General features: G+C 37.6%; 6 non-coding genes across 6 annotated transcripts; all 6 read right to left on the bottom strand.

Moving 5' to 3' along the window:
* Nucleotides 1-5,830: 5,830 nt before the first annotated feature.
* TRNAF-GAA (transfer RNA phenylalanine (anticodon GAA)) lies at nucleotides 5,831-5,903 on the bottom strand. The gene has a single exon. It is a non-coding gene; the product is annotated as a tRNA-Phe (tRNA).
* Nucleotides 5,904-6,826: 923 nt separating this feature from the next.
* Nucleotides 6,827-6,899, bottom strand: TRNAF-GAA (transfer RNA phenylalanine (anticodon GAA)). Its single transcript has one exon. It is a non-coding gene; the product is annotated as a tRNA-Phe (tRNA).
* A 7,037-nt stretch (nucleotides 6,900-13,936) lies between these two features.
* Nucleotides 13,937-14,009, bottom strand: TRNAF-GAA (transfer RNA phenylalanine (anticodon GAA)). Its single transcript has one exon. It is a non-coding gene; the product is annotated as a tRNA-Phe (tRNA).
* Nucleotides 14,010-16,052: 2,043 nt separating this feature from the next.
* TRNAF-GAA (transfer RNA phenylalanine (anticodon GAA)) lies at nucleotides 16,053-16,125 on the bottom strand. The gene has a single exon. It is a non-coding gene; the product is annotated as a tRNA-Phe (tRNA).
* Nucleotides 16,126-16,992: 867 nt separating this feature from the next.
* On the bottom strand, nucleotides 16,993-17,075 carry TRNAL-CAG (transfer RNA leucine (anticodon CAG)). The gene has a single exon. It is a non-coding gene; the product is annotated as a tRNA-Leu (tRNA).
* A 5,120-nt stretch (nucleotides 17,076-22,195) lies between these two features.
* Nucleotides 22,196-22,268, bottom strand: TRNAF-GAA (transfer RNA phenylalanine (anticodon GAA)). The gene has a single exon. It is a non-coding gene; the product is annotated as a tRNA-Phe (tRNA).
* Between the last annotated feature and the right edge of the window lie 193 nt (nucleotides 22,269-22,461).

Raw genomic sequence — 22,461 nt, 5'->3', positions numbered from 1 at the left:
TCTAAAATCTTTTCACCGGCGGAGTGCAACTACTCCATTGGAGACCGTGAATTACTGGCCATTAAGATGGCCTTAACTGAATGGCGGTATTTACTCGAGGGAGCTGTACATCCCTTTACCATCCTCACAGACCACAAAAACCTGGCCTATCTGCAATCCGCCCAAAGGCTCAATGCCCGACAAGCCAGGTGGGCCTTGTTTTTTTCCCGCTTTGACTTCCAACTTCACTTCCGACCGGGTAATAGGAACATCAAGGCCGATGCCCTTTCCAGGTCGTTGCAGTCTTCAGAGAGGGACGAAATCCCATCCTGTATCATCGAGCCTTCCAGGATGATCACCGTGGCTCCTGTGAATTTTGCTACCCCTCCGCCCGGTAAGACCTTCGTCCCTCCAGGCAAACGTATAGAGGTGTTGTGCTGGGGACATTCCTCCAAAATTGCTGGACACGTGGGGACCAAGAAGACTCTCTTACTGCTTTCCCGGTATTATTGGTGGCCCACGCTTCGCCAGGATGTGATGGACTACGTGGCCTCTTGCACAATCTGTGCCCAGAACAAGGTGGCTAGGACCTTGCCCGCCGGTCTTCTTCATCCGTTGCCAGTTCCTGAAGCCCCCTGGCAACAGATCGCCATGGACTTTGTGACCGATTTGCCCCGCTCGGCCGGATGTACCACCATCTTAGTCGTGGCAGATCGCTTTTCTAAGATGGCCCATTTTATTCCCTTATCGGGACTACCGTCCGCCCCAAAGTTGGCTGAGATCTTCATCCACCAGGTCTTCAGGCTGCATGGTCTTCCTCAGCGGATTCTGTCGGATCGGGGGGTCCAGTTCACCTCCCGCTTCTGGAGGGCACTTTGCCGGCTTATGGGTACATCTCTCGACTTTTCCTCCGCATATCATCCTCAGACCAACGGGCAAGTGGAACGAATTAATCAGGGGTTAACCACCTTCCTACGTCACTTTACCAACGCTCATCAAGACGACTGGGTGGCGCTCTTACCTTGGGCTGAATTCTCACACAATAATCATCCCAGTGAATCTACCACCAGGTCACCTTTTTTTGTGGTAACCGGTCAGAACCCAAATATTCCATTGCCTTTTTCTACCTCTACCGAGGTACCCGCAGCTGATTCTCTTGCTAAAAAATTCTCGCAGATTTGGAGAGAGACCCGGGATGCGCTCAAAAGTGCCAACGACCGAATCAAGAAGCATGCAGACAAGAGACGGAAGGACGTACCCCCGTACCATCCTGGTGACAAGGTCTGGCTTTCAACTCGACATATCCGTCTGAGAGTTCCCTCTTACAAGCTGAGTCCTCGGTACATTGGACCGTTTGAGGTGATTGGACGTATTAATGCCGTGGCTTACAAACTAAGGTTGCCTGCTTCGCTCCGGGTGCCCAACGCCTTCCATGTCTCGCTCCTGAAACCCGTAGTCCTGAACCGGTTCCAACCGGTTTCCATCATTCCTCCTCCTGCCATCTCTGATAACGTCTTCGAGGTCAAGGACATCTTGGCTATGAAAAAAGCCCGGGGTAAGACCCTTTTTCTTATCGATTGGGTGGGTTTTGGTCCCGAGGAGAGGTCCTGGGAGCCCCGGGAGAATATCAACGCCCCTCGCATTCTAAAAAAGTTTTTGGCCAATCTCGCTAAGGGAAGCCGTAAGGGGGGAGGTACTGTGACATCGGTGGTTAAGCCCGCCGATGCCCCTTTCGCTGCGGCGGCCGCTGCGGCATCCCCTCACCTGCGCGCTCCCGCTCGGTCACGTGCCCGCCGTCAGTTCCTCTTCTCCTCGGCTCCTCCTTCCCGCCCCCTGGTTCGCGCTCGCCGCCGTCTTTCCTCTCTCTCCCATGATGGGCGGCGCTGAGGGGCGGGCCTGGTCTCCCCTGCGATGGGCGGCGCCGAGGGGCGGGTTTGGGTGACGAGCATCCGGGGGCTGCTGTACTTCAGGCGTCCTCGCAGTTAGGAGGACGCCTGACGATCGTGTAGTTTTCCTGCACTCTCTGGCCTCTACAGTTCTACTGTAGCTTTCCGCGTTCCGCCTGACACTCCCTGTCGCTCTCTGTCTCCTGCGTCCTTCCCTCCCAGCCTGCCTGTGCACTGTCTCCCATCTCCGGTGCCGTCCTCCTCCTTCTGCCCGTCTAGGTCCTCCCACGTACCATTACCTTCCCTCTCCTTCTGTCCGTGGAGCCGTCCCATTTGGTTCCGGCTGTCGCGCCTCCGTCCTCTGTGGTCCTGCCCCAAACGATCCCTGTATAGGGGTCGGTCTTCACCTGGCGTGCTCGACCCTGGGGCTCCGGATCCGCGATCCAGAGGGTCCACTCTCTATCTTAGGTACCCCTAGCGTTACACTACTCACTGGAGCAATGTCAAATATGTAGATGCTTTGTCTCACCATTAAAGTAGAAACCTCCTATATTTCAAATTAAAGATGACGGACCTGTGTGGAGCTTGTGTTTTTTGCCTTTTTGACTTTGTCCACAGCATATTTTTTAAGGACATTTGTCTCAGTAATGCCTCAGTGTTTCAAAGTCAAACAAGCTGACTATAATCATTCAGCTAGTGTCTGATAAGTGCTGACTGTTTCAGCTATCAGGTTACCTTTTAATCCTCTTACAGCTAAGTCAATCTGAAATAAAACAAAATAGAGGAAAAATTACTAAAAAACATTCATGTGTTCAAAAGGAAAAAGTTACCGTTTCTCAAATTTTTAACATTTTGTTTTCTGTAGATAGTTAAGATTTTTAGGCCTTTTGATCATGATCAGTCCATGTGCTTTGTTTAATATCTCCTTAAAATGTAAACGGTGAAGAAAAAGCATTTTGCAGAAACCCGGGATCTTTAGATCTTCAGTCTAACGCTCTCCCAACTGAGCTATTTCGGCCATATCTATACATTTTCTGGTGGGTTTGACACTCTGCAAATGTCAAGTGTCACACCTGGAGGGATATATTATAATTTTTCATTTGACTGTTTTTTGAAGCATGATTTCTATTTGAAACGCCTTCCATTTTGCTGCACATATTTAATAACATTCATTAACTATTTGTGAATGAGTAGAAAAAGACAGCAATTTTGCCATTGAATTTTTACATTTTCAGTTTGTCTCCATGCACCAGTATAATTCTGACCCCCTGCTTCTAGAATAGGTCATGGTCGCACATAAAACACAATTTGCATGCATAATGTTACATCAAGTTTTATTTTTTATGAGCTGCAAACAATTGGAGCAAAAAAGAGACAAAAATTTAGAGAAAATATTTTATTGATTGTTAATGTTAAAAGTGAGACCATTTGTCCCAAAATGTGCTGAAACATGTCAGAATGACATGGGCATTTCACATTTTTTAAACTATGATTAGCTACTTGTTACGTTTTTGTTTATTAAGTATCGTTATGGTCTATTGATGTATGAGGTGAAAACTATGAAAGTAGACTTACCAGCAAATCCGTTTCTAGATATATTTCATGACAGCACTGTAGAAGGTTGATTCCCTACCCTAATAGGGACAGAGAACACAAAGAGGTGAAATAGTCCCTCCTCATTGACTGTCCAAAGGATTTTTCTAGTGCCAAAAGAACAACAGACATATGCACAAAAAATCTGTTTGATGTTCCTAGAGTTCTTTTTTGAGAGGACAAATTCAGATTCACTCCAAAGACTCTCAGGAAATTTTTCAAAACCACATTACTAAGTTTTGTTTGACCTCATCTAATCAATAAATGAAGAAAAAAGTTTCTTGAAATTAAAAGTTGATGTCAGAGGTGGGATTTGAACCACTTGTAAACGGTGAAGAAAAAGCATTTTGCCGAAACCCGGGATTGGACCAGGGACCTTTAGATCTTCAGTCTAACGCTCTCGCAACTGAGATATTTCGGCCATAACTATACATTTTCTGGGGGGTTTGACACTCTGCAAATGTCAAGTGTCACACCTGGAGGGATATATTATAATTTTTCATTTGACTGTTTTTTGAAGCATGATTTCTATTTGAAACACCTTCCATTTTGCTGTACATATTTAATAACATTCATTAACTATTTGTGAATGAGTAGAAAAAGACAGCAATTTTGCCATTGAATTTTTACATTTTCAGTTTGTCTCCATGCACCAGTATAATTCTGACCCTGTGCTTCTAGAATAGGTCATGGTCGCTCATAAAACAAAATTTGCATGCATAATGTTACATCAAGTTTTATTTTTTATGAGATGCAAACAATTGGAGCAAAAAAGAGACAAAAATTTAGAGAAAATATTTTATTGATTTTTAATGTTAAAAGTGAGACCATTTGTCCCAAAATGTGCTGAAACATGTCAGAATGACATGGGCATTTCACATTTTTTAAACTATGATTACCTACTTGTTACGTTTTTGTTTATTAAGTATCGTTATGGTCTATTGATGTATGAGGTGAAAACTATGAAAGTAGACTTACCAGCAAATCCGTTTCTAGATATATTTCATGACAGCACTGTAGAAGGTTGATTCCCTACCCTAATAGGGACAGAGAACACAAAGAGGTGAAATAGTCCCTCCTCATTGACTGTCCAAAGGATTTTTCTAGTGCCAAAAGAACAACAGACATATGCACAAAAAATCTGTTTGATGTTCCTAGAGTTCTTTTTTGAGAGGACAAATTCAGATTCACTCCAAAGACTCTCAGGAAATTTTTCAAAACCACATTACTAAGTTTTGTTTGACCTCATCTAATCAATAAATGAAGATAAAGTTTCTTGAAATTAAATGTTGATGTCAGAAGTGGGATTTGAGCCCACACCTCAAGGGAAGACTGCGACTTAAAGGCAGCGCCTTAGACCGCTCGGCCATCCTGACTTCAATATGCAAATGGAACTTAACTACTTCCATGGTAGTCAGCAGAAATGTTATCATTTCTTGTGATTAAAAACTTGTCACACCACCCTAAAAAAGTTAATAAACAACATTTTTTATATGCGTACTTTTCGTCTGCATTAATTTTTAAACCTCCATTTATTTTGTTTTGATATTAGAAATGTTAGATTTCTCACAAATGCGGTGATGCACCACATTTCTTCAGAAACTACTGTTTGGCCACACAGCAGGGCTTTGAAAGGAAGAGCCCTATTTGGGTTTTGCAATGCAGATTTTGCAGGAATACCTTGCAGATGAAATTTGCAGAGTACCAAAACAGCAGAAAACCTCCCAAAGTGACCACATTTTAGAAATTATTTTGCACAATGAGTTAATCAACACCTGCAATTACTATTGTCAGCCTATAGGTGTTTTCACTCTGAACCATCCAGCATTGCAAGTATGCCAGTTTAGTGCCCAGCTTTTGCTTGCAGAGACAAGCAACCCATACAGTTTTAAGTGGGCTCTACTCACTGGAGCAATGTCAAATATGTAGATGCTTTGTCTCACCATTAAAGTAGAAACCTCCTATATTTCAAATTAAAGATGACGGTCCTGCGTGGAGCTTGTGTTTTTTGCCTTTTTGACTTTGTCCACAGCATATTTTTTTAAGGACATTTGTCTCAGTAATGCCTCAGTGTTTCAAAGTCAAACAAGCTGACTATAATCATTCAGCTAGTGTCTGATAAGTGCTGTCTGTTTCAGCTATCAGGTTACCTTTTAATTCTCTTACAGCTAAGTCAATCTGAAATAAAACAAAATAGAGGAAAAATTACTAAAAAACATTCATGTGTTCAAAAGGAAAAAGTTACCGTTTCTCAAATTTTTAACATTTTGTTTTCTGTAGATAGTTAAGATTTTTAGGCCTTTTGATCATGATCAGTCCATGTGCTTTGTTTAATATCTCCTTAAAATGTAAACGGTGAAGAAAAAGCATTTTGCCGAAACCCGGGATTGGACCAAGGACCTTTAGATCTTCAGTCTAACGCTCTCCCAACTGAGCTATTTCGGCCATATCTATACATTTTCTGGTGGGTTTGACACTCTGCAAATGTCAAGTGTCACACCTGGAGGGATATATTATAATTTTTCATTTGACTGTTTTTTGAAGCATGATTTCTATTTGAAACGCCTTCCATTTTGCTGCACATATTTAATAACATTCATTAACTATTTGTGAATGAGTAGAAAAAGACAGCAATTTTGCCATTGAATTTTTACATTTTCAGTTTGTCTCCATGCACCAGTATAATTCTGACCCCCTGCTTCTAGAATAGGTCATGGTCGCACATAAAACACAATTTGCATGCATAATGTTACATCAAGTTTTATTTTTTATGAGATGCAAACAATTGGAGCAAAAAAGAGACAAAAATTTAGAGAAAATATTTTATTGATTGTTAATGTTAAAAGTGAGACCATTTGTCCCAAAATGTGCTGAAACATGTCACAATGACATGGGCATTTCACATTTTTTAAACTATGATTAGCTACTTGTTACGTTTTTGTTTATTAAGTATCGTTATGGTCTATTGATGTATGAGGTGAAAACTATGAAAGTAGACTTACCAGCAAATCCGTTTCTAGATATATTTCATGACAGCACTGTAGAAGGTTGATTCCCTACCCTAGTAGGGACAGAGAACACAAAGAGGTGAAATAGTCCCTCCTCATTGACTGTCCAAAGGATTTTTCTAGTGCCAAAAGAACAACAGACATATGCACAAAAAATCTGTTTGATGTTCCTAGAGTTCTTTTTTGAGAGGACAAATTCAGATTCACTCCAAAGACTCTCAGGAAATTTTTCAAAACCACATTACTAAGTTTTGTTTGACCTCATCTAATCAATAAATGAAGAAAAAAGTTTCTTGAAATTAAAAGTTGATGTCAGAGGTGGGATTTGAACCACTTGTAAACGGTGAAGAAAAAGCATTTTGCCAAAACCCGGGATTGGACCAGGGACCTTTAGATCTTCAGTCTAACGCTCTCCCAACTGAGCTATTTCGGCCATATCTATACATTTTCTGGGGGGTTTGACACTCTGCAAATGTCAAGTGTCACACCTGGAGGGATATATTATAATTTTTCATTTGACTGTTTTTTGAAGCATGATTTCTATTTGAAACGCCTTCCATTTTGCTGTACATATTTAATAACATTCATTAACTATTTGTGAATGAGTAGAAAAAGACAGCAATTTTGCCATTGAATTTTTACATTTTCAGTTTGTCTCCATGCACCAGTATAATTCTGACCCTGTGCTTCTAGAATAGGTCATGGTCGCACATAAAACACAATTTGCATGCATAATGTTACATCAAGTTTTATTTTTTATGAGATGCAAACAATTGGAGCAAAAAAGAGACAAAAATTTAGAGAAAATATTATATTGATTGTTAATGTTAAAAGTGAGACCATTTGTCCCAAAATGTGCTGAAACATGTCAGAATGACATGGGCATTTCACATTTTTTAAACTATGATTACCTACTTGTTAAATTTTTGTTTATTAAGTATCGTTATGGTCTATTGATGTATGAGGTGAAAACTATGAAAGTAGACTTACCAGCAAATCCGTTTCTAGATATATTTCATGACAGCACTGTAGAAGGTTGATTCCCTACCCTAATAGGGACAGAGAACACAAAGAGGTGAAATAGTCCCTCCTCATTGACTGTCCAAAGGATTTTTCTAGTGCCAAAAGAACAACAGACATATGCACAAAAAATCTGTTTGATGTTCCTAGAGTTCTTTTTTGAGAGGACAAATTCAGATTCACTCCAAAGACTCTCAGGAAATTTTTCAAAACCACATTACTAAGTTTTGTTTGACCTCATCTAATCAATAAATGAAGATAAAGTTTCTAGAAATTATATGTTGATGTCACCTCCAGGGGAGACTGCGACCTGAACGCAGCGCCTTAGACCGCTCGGCCATCCTGACTTGGATATGCAATTGGAACTTAACTCCTTCCATGCTAGTCAGCAGAAATGTTACCATTCCTTGTGATTAAAAACTTGTCACACCACCCCAAAAAAGTCAATAAATAACATTTTTTATATGCGTACTTTTCGTCTGCATTAATTTTTAAACCTCCATTTATTTTGTTTGGATATTAGAAATGTTATATTTCTCACAAATGCAGTGATGCACCACATTTCTTCAGAAACTACTGTTTGGCCACACAGCAGGGCTTTGAAAGGAAGAGCCCTATTTGGGTTTTGCAATGCAGATTTTGCAGGAATACCTTGCAGATGAAATTTGCAGAGTACCAAAACAGCAGAAAACCTCCCAAAGTGACCACATTTTAGAAATTATTTTGCCCAATGAGTTAATCAACACCTGCAATTACTATTGTCAGCCTATAGGTGTTTTCACTCTGAACCATCCAGCATTGCAAGTATGCCAGTTTAGTGCCCAGCTTTTGCTTGCAGAGACAAGCAACCCATACATTTTTAAGTGGGCTCTACTCACTGGAGCAATGTCAAATATGTAGATGCTTTGTCTCACCATTAAAGTAGAAACCTCCTATATTTCAAATTAAAGATGACGGACCTGTGTGGAGCTTGTGTTTTTTGCCTTTTTGACTTTGTCCACAGCATATTTTTTAAGGACATTTGTCTCAGTAATGCCTCAGTGTTTCAAAGTCAAACAAGCTGACTATAATCATTCAGCTAGTGTCTAATAAGTGCTGTCTGTTTCAGCTATCAGGTTACCTTTTAATCCTCTTACAGCTAAGTCAATCTGAAATAAAACAAAATAGAGGAAAAATTACTAAAAAACATTCATGTGTTCAAAAGGAAAAAGTTACCGTTTCTCAAATTTTTAACATTTTGTTTTCTGTAGATAGTTAAGATTTTTAGGCCTTTTGATCATGATCAGTCCATGTGCTTTGTTTAATATCTCCTTAAAATGTAAACGGTGAAGAAAAAGCATTTTGCCGAAACCTGGGACCTTTAGATATTCAGTCTAACGCTCTCCCAACTGAGCTATTTCGGCCATATCTATACATTTTCTGGGGGGTTTGACACTCTGCAAATGTCAAGTGTCACACCTGGAGGGATATATTATAATTTTTCATTTGACTGTTTTTTGAAGCATGATTTCTATTTGAAACGCCTTCCATTTTGCTGTACATATTTAATAACATTCATTAACTATTTGTGAATGAGTAGAAAAAGACAGCAATTTTGCCATTGAATTTTTACATTTTCAGTTTGTCTCCATGCACCAGTATAATTCTGACCCTGTGCTTCTAGAATAGGTCATGGTCGCACATAAAACACAATTTGCATGCATAATGTTACATCAAGTTTTATTTTTTATGAGATGCAAACAATTGGAGCAAAAAAGAGACAAAAATTTAGAGAAAATATTATATTGATTGTTAATGTTAAAAGTGAGACCATTTGTCCCAAAATGTGCTGAAACATGTCAGAATGACATGGGCATTTCACATTTTTTAAACTATGATTAGCTACTTGTTACATTTTTGTTTATTAAGTATCGTTATGGTCTATTGATGTATGAGGTGAAAACTATGAAAGTAGACTTACCAGCAAATCCGTTTCTAGATATATTTCATGACAGCACTGTAGAAGGTTGATTCCCTACCCTAATAGGGACAGAGAACACAAAGAGGTGAAATAGTCCCTCCTCATTGACTGTCCAAAGGATTTTTCTAGTGCCAAAAGAACAACAGACATATGCACAAAAAATCTGTTTGATGTTCCTAGAGTTCTTTTTTGAGAGGACAAATTCAGATTCACTCCAAAGACTCTCAGGAAATTTTTCAAAACCACATTACTAAGTTTTGTTTGACCTCATCTAATCAATAAATGAAGAAAAAAGTTTCTTGAAATTAAAAGTTGATGTCAGAGGTGGGATTTGAACCACTTGTAAACGGTGAAGAAAAAGCATTTTGCCAAAACCCGGGATTTGACCAGGGACCTTTAGATGTTCAGTCTAACGCTCTCCCAACTGAGCTATTTCGGCCATATCTATACATTTTCTGGGGGGTTTGACACTCTGCAAATGTCAAGTGTCACACCTGGAGGGATATATTATAATTTTTCATTTGACTGTTTTTTGAAGCATGATTTCTATTTGAAACGCCTTCCATTTTGCTGTACATATTTAATAACATTCATTAACTATTTGTGAATGAGTAGAAAAAGACAGCAATTTTGCCATTGAATTTTTACATTTTTAATTTGTCTCCATGCACAAGTATAATTCTGACCCTGTGCTTCTAGAATAGGTCATGGTTGCACATAAAACACAATTTGCATGCATAATGTTACATCAAGTTTTATTTTTTATGAGATGCAAACAATTGGAGCAAAAAAGAGACAAAAATTTAGAGAAAATATTTTATTGATTGTTAAAAGTGAGACCATTTGTCCCAAAATGTGCTGAAACATGTCAGAATGACATGGGCATTTCACATTTTTTAAACTATGATTACCTACTTGTTAAGTTTTTGTTTATTAAGTATCGTTATGGTCTATTGATGTATGAGGTGAAAACTATGAAAGTAGACTTACCAGCAAATCCGTTTCTAGATATATTTCATGACAGCACTGTAGAAGGTTGATTCCCTACCCTAATAGGGACAGAGAACACAAAGAGGTGAAATAGTCCCTCCTCATTGACTGTCCAAAGGATTTTTCTAGTGCCAAAAGAACAACAGACATATGCACAAAAAATCTGTTTGATGTTCCTAGAGTTCTTTTTTGAGAGGACAAATTCAGATTCACTCCAAAGACTCTCAGGAAATTTTTCAAAACCACATTACTAAGTTTTGTTTGACCTCATCTAATCAATAAACGAAGATAAAGTATCTTGAAATTAAATGTTGATGTCAGAAGTGGGATTTGAACCCACGCCTCCAGGGGAGACTGCGACCTGAACGCAGCACCTTAGACCGCTCGGCCATCCTACCTTCGATATGCAATTGGAACTTAACTCTTTCCATGCTAGTCAGCAGAAATGTTACCATTCCTTGTGATTAAAAACTTGTCACACCACCCCAAAAAAGTCAATAAATAACATTTTTTATATGCGTACTTTTCGTCTGCATTAATTTTTAAACCTCCATTTATTTTGTTTGGATATTAGAAATGTTAGATTTCTCACAAATGCGGTGATGCACCACATTTCTTCAGAAACTACTGTTTGGCCACACAGCAGGGCTTTGAAAGGAAGAGCCCTATTTGGGTTTTGCAATGCAGATTTTGCAGGAATACCTTGCAGATGAAATTTGCAGAGTACCAAACAAGCAGAAAACCTCCCAAAGTGACCACATTTTAGAAATTATTTTGCACAATGAGTTAATCAACACCTGCAATTACTATTGTCAGCCTATAGGTGTTTTCACTCTGAACCATCCAGCATTGCAAGTATGCCAGTTTAGTGCCCAGCTTTTGCTTGCAGAGACAAGCAACCCATACATTTTTAAGTGGGCTCTACTCACTGGAGCAATGTCAAATATGTAGATGCTTTGTCTCACCATTAAAGTAGAAACCTCCTATATTTCAAATTAAAGATGACGGACCTGTGTGGAGCTTGTGTTTTTTGCCTTTTTGACTTTGTCCACAGCATATTTTTTAAGGACATTTGTCTCAGTAATGCCTCAGTGTTTCAAAGTCAAACAAGCTGACTATAATCATTCAGCTAGTGTCTGATAAGTGCTGTCTGTTTCAGCTATCAGGTTACCTTTTAATCCTCTTACAGCTAAGTCAATCTGAAATAAAACAAAATAGAGGAAAAATTACTAAAAAACATTCATGTGTTCAAAAGGAAAAAGTTACCGTTTCTCAAATTTTTAACATTTTGTTTTCTGTAGATAGTTAAGATTTTTAGGCCTTTAGATCATGATCAGTCCATGTGCTTTGTTTAATATCTCCTTAAAATGTAAACGGTGAAGAAAAAGCATTTTGCTGAAACCCGGGATCTTTAGATCTTCAGTCTAACGCTCTCCCAACTGAGCTATTTCTGCCATATCTATACATTTTCTGGGGGGTTTGACACTCTGCAAATGTCAAGTGTCACACCTGGAGGGATATATTATAATTTTTCATTTGACTGTTTTTTGAAGCATGATTTCTATTTGAAACGCCTTCCATTTTGCTGTACATATTTAATAACATTCATTAACTATTTGTGAATGAGTAGAAAAAGACAGCAATTTTGCCATTGAATTTTTACATTTTCAGTTTGTCTCCATGCACCAGTATAATTCTGACCCTGTGCTTCTAGAATAGGTCATGGTCGCACATAAAACACAATTTGCATGCATAATGTTACATCAAGTTTTATTTTTTATGAGCTGCAAACAATTGGAGCAAAAAAGAGACAAAAATTTAGAGAAAATATTTTATTGATTGTTAAAAGTGAGACCATTTGTCCCAAAATGTGCTGAAACATGTCAGAAGGACATGGGCATTTCACATTTTTTAAACTATGATTACCTACTTGTTAAGTTTTTGTTAATTAAGTATCGTTATGGTCTATTGATGTATGAGGTGAAAACTATGAAAGTAGACTTACCAGCAAATCCGTTTCTAGATATATTTCATGACAGCACTGTAGAAGGTTGATTCCCTACCCTAATAGGGACAGAGAACACAAAGAGGTGAAATAGTCCCTCCTCATTGACTGTCCAAAGGATTTTTCTAGTGCCAAAAGAACAACAGACATATGCACAAAAAATCTGTTTGATGTTCCTAGAGTTCTTTTTTGAGAGGACAAATTCAGATTCACTCCAAAGACTCTCAGGAAATTTTTCAAAACCACATTACTAAGTTTTGTTTGACCTCATCTAATCAATAAATGAAGATAAAGTTTCTTGAAATTAAATGTTGATGTCAGAAGTGGGATTTGAACCCACGCCTCCAGGGGAGACTGCGACCTGCGACTGCGACAAAATAGAGGAAAAATTACTAAAAAACATTCATGTGTTCAAAAGGAAAAAGTTACCGTTTCTCAAATTTTTAACAGAGACTGCCACCTGAACGCAGCGCCTTAGACCACTTGGCCATCCTGACTTCGATATGCAATTGGAACTTAACTCCTTCCATGCTAGTCAGCAGAAATGTTACCATTCCTTGTGATTAAAAACTTGTCACACCACCCCAAAAAAGTCAATAAATAACATTTTTTATATGCGTACTTTTCTTCGTCTGCATTAATTTTTAAACCTCCATTTATTTTGTTTGGATATTAGAAATGTTAGATTTCTCACAAATGTGGTGATGCACCACATTTCTTCAGAAACTACTGTTTGGCCACACAGCAGGGCTTTGAAAGGAAGAGCCCTATTTGGGTTTTGCAATGCAGATTTTGCAGGAATACCTTGCAGATGAAATTTGCAGAGTACCAAAACAGCAGAAAACCTCCCAAAGTGACCACATTTTAGAAATTATTTTGCACAATGAGTTAATCAACACCTGCAATTACTATTGTCAGCCTATAGGTGTTTTCACTCTGAACCATCCAGCATTGCAAGTATGCCAGTTTAGTGCCCAGCTTTTGCTTGCAGAGACAAGCAACCCATACATTTTTAAGTGGGCTCTACTCACTGGAGCAATGTCAAATATGTAGATGCTTTGTCTCACCATTAAAGTAGAAACCTCCTATATTTCAAATTAAAGATGACGGACCTGTGTGGAGCTTGTGTTTTTTGCCTTTTTGACTTTGTCCACAGCATATTTTTTAAGGACATTTGTCTCAGTAATGCCTCAGTGTTTCAAAGTCAAACAAGCTGACTATAATCATTCAGCTAGTGTCTGATAAGTGCTGTCTGTTTCAGCTATCAGGTTACCTTTTAATCCTCTTACAGCTAAGTCAATCTGAAATAAAACAAAATAGAGGAAAAATTACTAAAAAACATTCATGTGTTCAAAAGGAAAAAGTTACCGTTTCTCAAATTTTTAACATTTTGTTTTCTGTAGATAGTTAAAATATTTAGGCCTTTTGATCATGATCAGTCCATGTGCTTTGTTTAATATCTCCTTAAAATGTAAACGGTGAAGAAAAAGCATTTTGCCGAAACCCGGGATTGGACCAGGGACCTTTAGATCTTCAGTCTAACGCTCTCCCAACTGAGCTATTTCGGCCTTATCCATACATTTTCTGGGGGGTTTGACACTCTGCAAATGTCAAGTGTCACACCTGGAGGGATATATTATAATTTTTAATTTGACTGTTTTTTGAAGCATGATTTCTATTTGAAACGCCTTCCATTTTGCTGTACATATTTAATAACATTCATTAACTATTTGTGAATGAGTAGAAAAAGACAGCAATTTTGCCATTGAATTTTTACATTTTCAGTTTGTCTCCATGCACCAGTATAATTCTGACCCTGTGCTTCTAGAATAGGTCATGGTCGCACATAAAACACAATTTGCATGCATAATGTTACATCAAGTTTTATTTTTTATGAGATGCAAACAATTGGAGCAAAAAAGAGACAAAAATTTAGAGAAAATATTTTATTGATTGTTAAAAGTGAGACCATTTGTCCCAAAATGTGCTGAAACATGTCAGAAGGACATGGGCATTTCACATTTTTTAAACTATGATTACCTACTTGTTAAGTTTTTGTTTATTAAGTATCGTTATGGTCTATTGATGTATGAGGTGAAAACTATGAAAGTAGACTTACCAGCAAATCTGTTTCTAGATATATTTCATGACAGCACTGTAGAAGGTTGATTCCCTACCCTAATAGGGACAGAGAACACAAAGAGGTGAAATAGTCCCTCCTCATTGACTGTCCAAAGGATTTTTCTAGTGCCAAAAGAACAACAGACATATGCACAAAAAATCTGTTTGAAGTTCCTAGAGTTATTTTTTGAGAGGACAAATTCAGATTCACTCCAAAGACTCTCAGGAAATTTTTCAAAACCACATTACTAAGTTTTGTTTGACCTCATCTAATCAATAAATGAAGATAAAGTTTCTTGAAATTAAATGTTGATGTCAGAAGTGGGATTTGAACCCACGCCTCCAGGGGAGACTGCGACCTGCGACTGCGACAAAATAGAGGAAAAATTACTAAAAAACATTCATGTGTTCAAAAGGAAAAAGTTACCGTTTCTCAAATTTTTAACAGAGACTGCCACCTGAACGCAGCGCCTTAGACCGCTCGGCCATCCTGACTTCGATATCCAATTGGAACTTAACTCCTTCCATGCTAGTCAGCAGAAATGTTACCATCCCTTGTGATTAAAAACTTGTCACACCACCCCAAAAAAGTCAATAAATAACATTTTTTATATGCGTACTTTTCGTCTGCATTAATTTTTAAACCTCCATTTATTTTGTTTGGATATTAGAAATGTTAGATTTCTCACAAATGCGGTGATGCACCACATTTCTTCAGAAACTACTGTTTGGCCACACAGCAGGGCTTTGAAAGGAAGAGCCCTATTTGGGTTTTGCAATGCAGATTTTGCAGGAATACCTTGCAGATGAAATTTGCAGAGTACCAAAACAGCAGAAAACCTCCCAAAGTGACCACATTTTAGAAATTATTTTGCACAATGAGTTAATCAACACCTGCAATTACTATTGTCAGCCTATAGGTGTTTTCACTCTGAACCATCCAGCATTGCAAGTATGCCAGTTTAGTGCCCAGCTTTTGCTTGCAGAGACAAGCAACCCATACATTTTTAAGTGGGCTCTACTCACTGGAGCAATGTCAAATATGTAGATGCTTTGTCTCACCATTAAAGTAGAAACCTCCTATATTTCAAATTAAAGATGACGGACCTGTGTGGAGCTTGTGTTTTTTGCCTTTTTGACTTTGTCCACAGCATATTTTTTAAGGACATTTGTCTCAGTAATGCCTCAGTGTTTCAAAGTCAAACAAGCTGACTATAATCATTCAGCTAGTGTCTGATAAGTGCTGTCTGTTTCAGCTATCAGGTTACCTTTTAATCCTCTTACAGCTAAGTCAATCTGAAATAAAACAAAATAGAGGAAAAATTACTAAAAAACATTCATGTGTTCAAAAGGAAAAAGTTACCGTTTCTCAAATTTTTAACATTTTGTTTTCTGTAGATAGTTAAGATTTTTAGGCCTTTTGATCATGATCAGTCCATGTGCTTTGTTTAATATCTCCTTAAAATGTAAACGGTGAAGAAAAAGCATTTTGCCGAAACCCGGGATTGGACCAGGGACCTTTAGATCTTCAGTCTAACGCTCTCCCAACTGAGCTATTTCGGCCATATCTATACATTTTCTGGGGGGTTTGACACTCTGCAAATGTCAAGTGTCACACCTGGAGGGATATATTATAATTTTTCATTTGACTGTTTTTTGAAGCATGATTTCTATTTGAAACGCCTTCCATTTTGCTGTACATATTTAATAACATTCATTAACTATTTGTGAATGAGTAGAAAAAGACAGCAATTTTGCCATTGAATTTTTACATTTTCAGTTTGTCTCCATGCACCAGTATAATTCTGACCCTGTGCTTCTAGAATAGGTCATGGTCGCACATAAAACACAATTTGCATGCATAATGTTACATCAAGTTTTATTTTTTATGAGCTGCCAACAATTGGAGCAAAAAAGAGACAAAAATTTAGAGAAAATATTTTATTGATTGTTAAAAGTGAGACCATTTGTCCCAAAATGTGCTGAAACATGTCAGAAGGACATGGGCATTTCACATTTTTTAAACTATGATTACCTACTTGTTAAGTTTTTGTTAATTAAGTATCGTTATGGTCTATTGATGTATGAGGTGAAAACTATGAAAGTAGACTTACCAGCAAATCCGTTTCTAGATATATTTCATGACAGCACTGTAGAAGGTTGATTCCCTACCCTAATAGGGACAGAGAACACAAAGAGGTGAAATAGTCCCTCCTCATTGACTGTCCAAAGGATTTTTCTAGTGCCAAAAGAACAACAGACATATGCACAAAAAAACCTGTTTGATGTTCCTAGAGTTCTTTTTTGAGAGGACAAATTCAGATTCACTCCAAAGACTCTCAGGAAATTTTTCAAAACCACATTACTAAGTTTTGTTTGACCTCATCTAATCAATAAATGAAGATAAAGTTTCTTGAAATTAAATGTTGATGTCAGAAGTGGGATTTGAACCCACGCCTCCAGGGAAGACTGCGACCTGAACGCAGCGCCTTAGACCGCTCGGCCATCCTGACTTCGACATGCAATTGGAACTTAACTCCTTCCATGCTAGTCAGCAGAAATGTTACCATCCCTTGTGATTAAAAACTTGTCACACCACCCCAAAAAAGTCAATAAATAACATTTTTTATATGCGTACTTTTCGTCTGCATTAATTTTTAAACCTCCATTTATTTTGTTTGGATATTAGAAATGTTAGATTTCTCACAAATGCGGTGATGCACCACATTTCTTCAGAAACTACTGTTTGGCCACACAGCAGGGCTTTGAAAGGAAGAGCCCTATTTGGGTTTTGCAATGCAGATTTTGCAGGAATACCTTGCAGATGAAATTTGCAGAGTACCAAAACAGCAGAAAACCTCCCAAAGTGACCACATTTTAGAAATTATTTTGCACAATGAGTTAATCAACACCTGCAATTACTATTGTCAGCCTATAGGTGTTTTCACTCTGAACCATCCAGCATTGCAAGTATGCCAGTTTAGTGCCCAGCTTTTGCTTGCAGAGACAAGCAACCCATACATTTTTAAGTGGGCTCTACTCACTGGAGCAATGTCAAATATGTAGATGCTTTGTCTCACCATTAAAGTAGAAACCTCCTATATTTCAAATTAAAGATGACGGACCTGTGTGGAGCTTGTGTTTTTTGCCTTTTTGACTTTGTCCACAGCATATTTTTTAAGGACATTTGTCTCAGTAATGCCTCAGTGTTTCAAAGTCAAACAAGCTGACTATAATCATTCAGCTAGTGTCTGATAAGTGCTGTCTGTTTCAGCTATCAGGTTACCTTTTAATCCTCTTACAGCTAAGTCAATCTGAAATAAAACAAAAGAGAGGAAAAATTACTAAAAAACATTCATGTGTTCAAAAGGAAAAAGTTACCGTTTCTCAAATTTTTAACATTTTGTTTTCTGTAGATAGTTAAGATTTTTAGGCCTTTAGATCATGATCAGTCCATGTGCTTTGTTTAATATCTCCTTAAAATGTAAACGGTGAAGAAAAAGCATTTTGCCGAAACCTGGGATTGGACCAGGGACCTTTAGATCTTCTGTCTAACGCTCTCCCAAATGAGCTATTTCAGCCATATCTATACATTTTCTGGGGGGTTTGACACTCTGCAAATGTCAAGTGTCACACCTGGAGGGATATATTATAATTTTTCATTTGACTGTTTTTTGAAGCATGATTTCTATTTGAAACGCCTTCCATTTTGCTGTACATATTTAATAACATTCATTAACTATTTGTGAATGAGTAGAAAAAGACAGCAATTTTGCCATTGAATTTTTACATTTTCAGTTTGTCTCCATGCACAAGTATAATTCTGACCCTGTGCTTCTAGAATAGGTCATGGTTGCACATAAAACACAATTTGCATGCATAATGTTACATCAAGTTTTATTTTTTATGAGATGCAAACAATTGGAGCAAAAAAGAGACAAAAATTTAGAGAAAATATTTTATTGATTGTTAAAAGTGAGACCATTTGTCCCAAAATGTGCTGAAACATGTCAGAATGACATGGGCATTTCACATTTTTTAAACTATGATTACCTACTTGTTAAGTTTTTGTTTATTAAGTATCGTTATGGTCTATTGATGTATGAGGTGAAAACTATGAAAGTAGACTTACCAGCAAATCCGTTTCTAGATATATTTCATGACAGCACTGTAGAAGGTTGATTCCCTACCCTAATAGGGACAGAGAACACAAAGAGGTGAAATAGTCCCTCCTCATTGACTGTCCAAAGGATTTTTCTAGTGCCAAAAGAACAACAGACATATGCACAAAAAATCTGTTTGATGTTCCTAGAGTTCTTTTTTGAGAGGACAAATTCAGATTCACTCCAAAGACTCTCAGGAAATTTTTCAAAACCACATTACTAAGTTTTGTTTGACCTCATCTAATCAATAAATGAAGATAAAGTTTCTTGAAATTAAATGTTGATGTCAGAAGTGGGATTTGAACCCACGCCTCCAGGGGAGACTGCAACCTGCGACTGCGACAAAATAGAGGAAAAATTACTAAAAAACATTCATGTGTTCAAAAGGAAAAAGTTACCGTTTCTCAAATTTTTAACAGAGACTGCCACCTGAACGCAGCGCCTTAGACCACTTGGCCATCCTGACTTCGATATGCAATTGGAACTTAACTCCTTCCATGCTAGTCAGCAGAAATGTTACCATTCCTTGTGATTAAAAACTTGTCACACCACCCCAAAAAAGTCAATAAATAACATTTTTTATATGCGTACTTTTCGTCTGCATTAATTTTTAAACCTCCATTTATTTTGTTTGGATATTAGAAATGTTAGATTTCTCACAAATGCGGTGATGCACCACATTTCTTCAGAAACTACTGTTTGGCCACACAGCAGGGCTTTGAAAGGAAGAGCCCTATTTGGGTTTTGCAATGCAGATTTTGCAGGAATACCTTGCAGATGAAATTTGCAGAGTACCAAAACAGCAGAAAACCTCCCAAAGTGACCACATTTTAGAAATTATTTTGCACAATGAGTTAATCAACACCTGCAATTACTATTGCCAGCCTATAGGTGTTTTCACTCTGAACCATCCAGCATTGCAAGTATGCCAGTTTAGTGCCCAGCTTTTGCTTGCAGAGACAAGCAACCCATACATTTTTAAGTGGGCTCTACTCACTGGAGCAATGTCAAATATGTAGATGCTTTGTCTCACCATTAAAGTAGAAACCTCCTATATTTCAAATTAAAGATGACGGACCTGTGTGGAGCTTGTGTTTTTTGCCTTTTTGACTTTGTCCACAGCATATTTTTTAAGGACATTTGTCTCAGTAATGCCTCAGTGTTTCAAAGTCAAACAAGCTGACTATAATCATTCAGCTAGTGTCTGATAAGTGCTGTCTGTTTCAGCTATCAGGTTACCTTTTAATCCTCTTACAGCTAAGTCAATCTGAAATAAAACAAAATAGAGGAAAAATTACTAAAAAACATTCATGTGTTCAAAAGGAAAAAGTTACCGTTTCTCAAATTTTTAACATTTTGTTTTCTGTAGATAGTTAAGATTTTTAGGCCTTTTGATCATGATCAGTCCATGTGCTTTGTTTAATATCTCCTTAAAATGTAAACGGTGAAGAAAAAGCATTTTGCCGAAACCCCGGGATTGGACCAGGGACCTTTAGATCTTCTGTCTAACGCTCTCCCAAATGAGCTATTTCGGCCATATCTATACATTTTCTGGGGGGTTTGACACTCTGCAAATGTCAAGTGTCACACCTGGAGGGATATATTATAATTTTTCATTTGACTGTTTTTTGAAGCATGATTTCTATTTGAAACGCCTTCCATTTTGCTGTACATATTTAATAACATTCATTAACTATTTGTGAATGAGTAGAAAAAGACAGCAATTTTGCCATTGAATTTTTACATTTTCAGTTTGTCTCCATGCACAAGTATAATTCTGACCCTGTGCTTCTAGAATAGGTCATGGTTGCACATAAAACACAATTTGCATGCATAATGTTACATCAAGTTTTATTTTTTATGAGATGCAAACAATTGGAGCAAAAAAGAGACAAAAATTTAGAGAAAATATTTTATTGATTGTTAAAAGTGAGACCATTTGTCCCAAAATGTGCTGAAACATGTCAGAATGACATGGGCATTTCACATTTTTTAAACTATGATTACCTACTTGTTAAGTTTTTGTTTATTAAGTATCGTTATGGTCTATTGATGTATGAGGTGAAAACTATGAAAGTAGACTTACCAGCAAATCCGTTTCTAGATATATTTCATGACAGCACTGTAGAAGGTTGATTCCCTACCCTAATAGGGACAGAGAACACAAAGAGGAGAAATAGTCCCTCCTCATTGACTGTCCAAAGGATTTTTCTAGTGCCAAAAGAACAACAGACATATGCACAAAAAATCTGTTTGATGTTCTTTTTTGAGAGGACAAATTCAGATTCACTCCAAAGACTCTCAGGAAATTTTTCAAAACCACATTACTAAGTTTTGTTTGACCTCATCTAATCAATAAACGAAGATAAAGTATCTTGAAATTAAATGTTGATGTCAGAAGTGGGATTTGAACCCACGCCTCCAGGGGAGACTGCGACCTGAACGCAGCGCCTTAGACCGCTCGGCCTTCCTACCTTAGATATGCAATTGGAACTTAACTCCTTCCATGCTAGTCAGCAGAAATGTTACCATTCCTTGTGATTAAAAACTTGTCACACCACCCCAAAAAAGTCAATAAATAACATTTTTTATATGCGTACTTTTCGTCTGCATTAATTTTTAAACCTCCATTTATTTTGTTTGGATATTAGAAATGTTAGATTTCTCACAAATGCGGTGATGCACCACATTTCTTCAGAAACTACTGTTTGGCCACACAGCAGGGCTTTGAAAGGAAGAGCCCTATTTGGGTTTTGCAATGCAGATTTTGCAGGAATACCTTGCAGATGAAATTTGCAGAGTACCAAAACAGCAGAAAACCTCCCAAAGTGATCACATTTTAGAAATTATTTTGCACAATGAGTTAATCAACACCTGCAATTACTATTGTCAGCCTATAGGTGTTTTCACTCTGAACCATCCAGCATTGCAAGTATGCCAGTTTAGTGCCCAGCTTTTGCTTGCAGAGACAAGCAACCCATACATTTTTAAGTGGGCTCTACTCACTGGAGCAATGTCAAATATGTAGATGCTTTGTCTCACCATTAAAGTAGAAACCTCCTATATTTCAAATTAAAGATGACGGACCTGTGTGGAGCTTGTGTTTTTTGCCTTTTTGACTTTGTCCACAGCATATTTTTTAAGGACATTTGTCTCAGTAATGCCTCAGTGTTTCAAAGTCAAACAAGCTGACTATAATCATTCAGCTAGTGTCTGATAAGTGCTGTCTGTTTCAGCTATCAGGTTACCTTTTAATCCTCTTACAGCTAAGTCAATCTGAAATAAAACAAAATAGAGGAAAAATTACTAAAAAATATTCATGTGTTCAAAAGGAAACAGTTACCGTTTCTCAAATGTTTAACATTTTGTTTTCTGTAGATAGTTAAGATTTTTAGGCCTTTTGATCATGATCTGTCCATGTGCTTTGTTTAATATCTCCTTAAAATGTAAACGGTGAAGAAAAAGCATTTTGCCGAAACCCGGGATTGGACCAGGGACCTTTAGATCTTCAGTCTAACGCTCTCCCAACTGAGCTATTTCGGCCATATCTATACATTTTCTGGGGGGTTTGACACTCTGCAAATGTCAAGTGTCACACCTGGAGGGATATGTTATAATTTTTCATTTGACTGTTTTTTGAAGCATGATTTCTATTTGAAACGCCTTCCATTTTGCTGTACATATTTAATAACATTCATTAACTATTTGTGAATGAGTAGAAAAAGACAGCAATTTT

This window comes from Dendrobates tinctorius, unplaced genomic scaffold (genome assembly GCF_039654945.1).
Source record: "Dendrobates tinctorius isolate UK_male_01 unplaced genomic scaffold, ASM3965494v1 ptg000300l, whole genome shotgun sequence".
NCBI lineage: Eukaryota > Metazoa > Chordata > Amphibia > Anura > Dendrobatidae > Dendrobates > Dendrobates tinctorius.
This window is presented reverse-complemented; position numbering and strand designations above follow the sequence as displayed.